We start from the raw sequence: 5,000 nt of genomic DNA, 5'->3' as shown, positions 1-5,000 counted from the left end.
ATTTTGTGAAAAATGTCACATTTCCCCTACTTCCACCACAGGGGGGCGTCAATATGTTGTGAGGTAACCCAGGACAGTGACCTAACTGTGGGTAAAGTTTGCGGGGCACGGGCGGAAAGTTGAATTTTTGGATGAAAATGCGTATTTTCATACTTTGAAATTTTCAGGCGTGTGTCAGACTTCCAGGCGGGTGCAGCCGCCGGAGGTGTACCGGGGACGCTTCCAGGAGCCTGGGGGAGATTTTCTGGAAGAGTGCTTGGGACTTAGTGCAATTTTTTAGAAAATCTCGATTTTGTGAAAAATGTCACATTTCCCCTACTACCACCACAGGGGGGCGTCAATATGTTGTAAGGCACCCCAAGGCAGTGACCTAAATGCGGGTGAAGTTTGCGGTGCACGGGGGGAAAGTTGAATTTTTGGATGAAAATGCGTATTTTCATACTTTAAAAATTTCAGGCGTGTGTCAGACTTCCAGGCGGGGGCAGCCGCCGGAGGTGTACCTGGGACGCTTCCAGGAGCCCGGGGAAGATTTTCTGGAAGAGTCCTTGGGACTTAGTGCAATTTTTAGAAAATCTCGATTTTGTGAAAAATGTCACATTTCCCCTACTACCACCACAGGGGGGGCGTCAATATGTTGTAAAGCACCCAAGGGCAGTGACCTAAATGCGGGTAAAGTTTGCGGTGCACGGGGGGAAAGTTGAATTTTTGGATGAAAATGCGTATTTTCATACTTTGAAAATTTCAGGCGTGTGTCGGACTTCCAGGCGGGGGCAGCCGCCAGAGGCGTACCGGGGACGCTTCCAGGAGCCTGGGGAAGATTTTCTGAAAGTGTCCTTGGGACTTAGAAATATTTTGAGAAAATCTCGATTTTGTGAAAAAATGTCACATTTCCCCTACTTCCACCACAGGGGGGCGTCAATATGTTGTAAAGCACCCCAGGGCAGTGACCTAAATGCGGGTGAAGTTTGCGGTGCACGGGGGGAAAGTTGAATTTTTGGATGAAAATGCGTATTTTCATACTTTGAAAATTTCAGGCGTGTGTCGGACTTCCAGGCGGGGGCAGCCGCCAGAGGCGTACCGGGGACGCTTCCAGGAGCCTGGGGAAGATTTCATGAAAGTGTCCTTGGGACTTAGAAATATTTTGAGAAAATCTCGATTTTGTGAAAAATGTCACATTTCCCCTACTTCCACCACAGGGGGGCGTCAATATGTTGTGAGGTACCCCAGGACAGTGACCTAACTGTGGGTAAAGTTTGCGGGGCACGGGCGGAAAGTCGAATTTTGGATGAAAATGCATTATTTTCATACTTTGAAAATTCCAGGCGTGTGTCAGACTTCCAGGCGGGGGCAGCCGCTGGAGGCGTACCGAGGACGCTTCCAGGAGCCTGGGGAAGATTTTCTGAAAGTGTCCTTGGGACTTAGAAATATTTTGAGAAAATCTCGATTTTGTGAAAAAATGTCACATTTCCCCTACTTCCACCCCAGGGGGGCGTCAATATGTTGTGAGGTACCCCAGGACAGTGACCTAACTGTGGGTAAAGTTTGCGGGGCACGGGCGGAAAGTCGAATTTTGGATGAAAATGCATTATTTTCATACTTTGAAAATTTCAGGCGTGTGTCAGACTTCCAGGCGGGGGCAGCCGCCGGAGGCGTACCGAGGACGCTTCCAGGAGCCTGGGGAAGATTTTCTGAAAGTGTCCTTGGGACTTAGAAAAATTTTGAGAAATTTCCGATTTTGTGAAAAATGTCACATTTCCCCTACTTCCACCCCAGGGGGGCGTCAATATGTTGTAAAGCACCCCAGGGCAGTGACCTAAATGAGGGTGAATTTTGCGGTGCACGGGCGGAAAGTCGAATTTTTGGATGAAAATGCGTATTTTCATACTTTGAAAATTTCAGGCGTGTGTCAGACTTCCAGGCGGGGGCAGCCGCCGGAGGCGTACCGGGGACGCTTCCAGGAGCCTGGGGAAGATTTTCTGAAAGTGTCCTTGGGACTTAGAAATATTTTGAGAAAATCTCGATTTTGTGAAAAAATGTCACATTTCCCCTACTTCCACCCCAGGGGGGCGTCAATATGTTGTAAGGCACCCCAAGGCAGTGACCTAAGTGGGGGTGAAGTTTGCGGTGCACGGGGGGAAAGTTGAATTTTTGGATGAAAATGCGTATTTTCATACTTTGAAAATTTCAGGCGTGTGTCGGACTTCCAGGCGGGGGCAGCCGCCAGAGGTGTACCGGGGACGCTTCCAGGAGCCTGGGGGAGATTTTCTGGAAGAGTCCTTGACACTTAGAAAAATTTTGAGAAAATCTCGATTTTGTGAAAAATGTCACATTTCCCCTACTTCCACCCCAGGGGGGCGTCAATATGTTGTAAGGCACCCCAAGGCAGTGACCTAAGTGGGGGTGAAGTTTGCGGTGCACGGGGGGAAAGTTGAATTTTTGGATGAAAATGCGTATTTTCATACTTTGAAAATTTCAGGCGTGTGTCGGACTTCCAGGCGGGGGCAGCCGCCAGAGGTGTACCGGGGACGCTTCCAGGAGCCTGGGGGAGATTTTCTGGAAGAGTCCTTGACACTTAGAAAAATTTTGAGAAAATCTCGATTTTGTGAAAAATGTCACATTTCCCCTACTTCCACCCCAGGGGGGCGTCAATATGTTGTAAGGCACCCCAAGGCAGTGACCTAAGTGGGGGTGAAGTTTGCGGTGCACGGGGGGAAAGTTGAATTTTTGGATGAAAATGCGTATTTTCATACTTTGAAAATTTCAGGCGTGTGTCGGACTTCCAGGCGGGGGCAGCCGCCAGAGGTGTACCGGGGACGCTTCCAGGAGCCTGGGGGAGATTTTCTGGAAGAGTCCTTGACACTTAGAAAAATTTTGAGAAAATCTCGATTTTGTGAAAAATGTCACATTTCCCCTACTTCCACCCCAGGGGGGCGTCAATATGTTGTAAGGCACCCCAAGGCAGTGACCTAAGTGGGGGTGAAGTTTGCGGTGCACGGGGGGAAAGTTGAATTTTTGGATGAAAATGCGTATTTTCATACTTTGAAAATTTCAGGCGTGTGTCGGACTTCCAGGCGGGGGCAGCCGCCAGAGGTGTACCGGGGACGCTTCCAGGAGCCTGGGGGAGATTTTCTGGAAGAGTCCTTGACACTTAGAAAAATTTTGAGAAATTTCCGATTTTGTGTAAAAATCACCCATTTCCCCTACTTCCACCCTAAAGGGGCGTCAATATGTCGTAAGGCGCCCCTAGACAGTGACCTAAGTGGGGGTGAAGTTTGGGTCTGCTGGGTGGAAAACTGAAAAAAAGCGATTTTGTGACTTTGAGAACAAACAGAGAGCTCAAAACTTTGAAAAACGTCAGACCGCTGTCAGACTTCCAGGCGGGGGAAAGCTCTGAGGTTGTACCGAGGACACTTCCATGGCCCCCGGATTGATTTTCAAGAAAGAGTCCTTGGGACTTTGAAATTTTCCGGCGAGCTGTTTTTGGCTTCCGGGAGCCGTAGAACTTTGGGAAATCGATTCCGCTCACCGGTTCAGGGTGTTTCGAGCTAGTCCAGGTCCCAGCTACGCCGCCTGGCCTCCAAATTTCGCAAATTCGAAAAAAAAAAAAATAGAACCGGAATGAGGAAATTTCTGGCCGCCGGATCCGCCGCACGGCTCCAGGAGGTCGGACACTTTTTGACTTTGTTCCCTTAAAGTGGGGGTCGGTGTCTCACCATGCAAATACCCAGTTTTGCACACCAGCTGCAGGATATAGGAGAGAGAGGTACCTCTCGGCCCCGACCAAAATCCGTTGTTTTCGTGGTTCCTCGACTCGGGTAGGCGGTTTGGCGAGTACCCCCCTTTTGCATGGAAGTTCGCACTCGCGCCGAGACCAGGCTTCCGCGGCTCCAGGGGGACTTTTGCCGGTTGTCCGTCCCGAGTCCGAGACGCGTTTCCTGGGTCGCCCGAGCCCGAACGGACCCTCCCCACGTGGGTTCCTGTCCTCTGAGGGCGACGGTCGTCAGAAGGGGGGCAGATCCAGAGTCCTCGTCCGCAGGAGGGCTCTGGGAGGGCGGATCGCTCCTTCTGACTTTGTCCCCTCGGAGCGGGCTCGGCGTTTCTCTGTGTCGGATGTCTCCCGCTTCCGCGCCAACGGGGAGACCTATGAGAGAATCGCACCGCGACCCGGCTTCCGTCTCGAGGGCGCCCGGAGCGCGCCGGACACTCGCTTCCAGGACTCCAGGGGCACGTTTCTTCCCCGTCTCCCCCGAGGGGAAGAACGGAGGCAGGGGTTCCACCCGAGCCCCTGCCCTTTCTTCCGATCGATCTGGCTCAGCGCTCCCGGGTGGGGAGGTGGTGCCGCTCGCTCGGCCCGGGCTTTGGAGCCCGCGTCGGTTTACGGCGGGCGGTCTCCTTCCTCTGTTACCCCCCCCCGGGTTTCAGGCACTCGTCCTTGGGCGCGCACGCCGGCGGTCGCCCTCCCGTCTACGGACGGAGGCGGCCGAGCTGTGGGGAGTTTGACCCGAACCGTGGTACGGCAGCGGTCCGACGACCCGCACGGGCGAACGGAGGGGCGCCCACCCACCTCGGCGTGGGGGCCCGCCGTCCGAATCGCTCCCCGCGCGGGGCAGCACAACGATCTTCTCCGAGGGCGGCCCTTTGACTTCCAGATGCGCAGCTCGTCCGCGGAGGCCCGCGCCGCACCCCAGCGTCCGAAGGGCGGCCTCCGCGGTGGGCATCGGCGAGAGCGGCGGCGGTGGGTGGCGCTTCCACGCCACCGCCGAGCTCCGCGTTTTCCAGTCTTTTCCCGAGCCCCTACGATAGTGGGGGGATGACAGACGTGCGGGGAGGCGGGCGAGTGGGTTCTCACCGTGCGGTGTGCCCCGCGGCCGAACGCCGTCGCCTTCCCCTCGTCCGCCGTCCTCCGAGGCGGCTCGGCAGGGAGCGCGAGAGCGAGAGGGAGAGCGAGAGAGAGAGACCAAGCGGACGCCCCGGAGCGAGAAGGGAGGATGGAGAAGGAA

This window comes from Ranitomeya variabilis, chromosome 2, assembly GCF_051348905.1.
Source record: "Ranitomeya variabilis isolate aRanVar5 chromosome 2, aRanVar5.hap1, whole genome shotgun sequence".
Classification (NCBI taxonomy): Eukaryota; Metazoa; Chordata; class Amphibia; order Anura; family Dendrobatidae; genus Ranitomeya; species Ranitomeya variabilis.
This window is presented reverse-complemented; position numbering follows the sequence as displayed.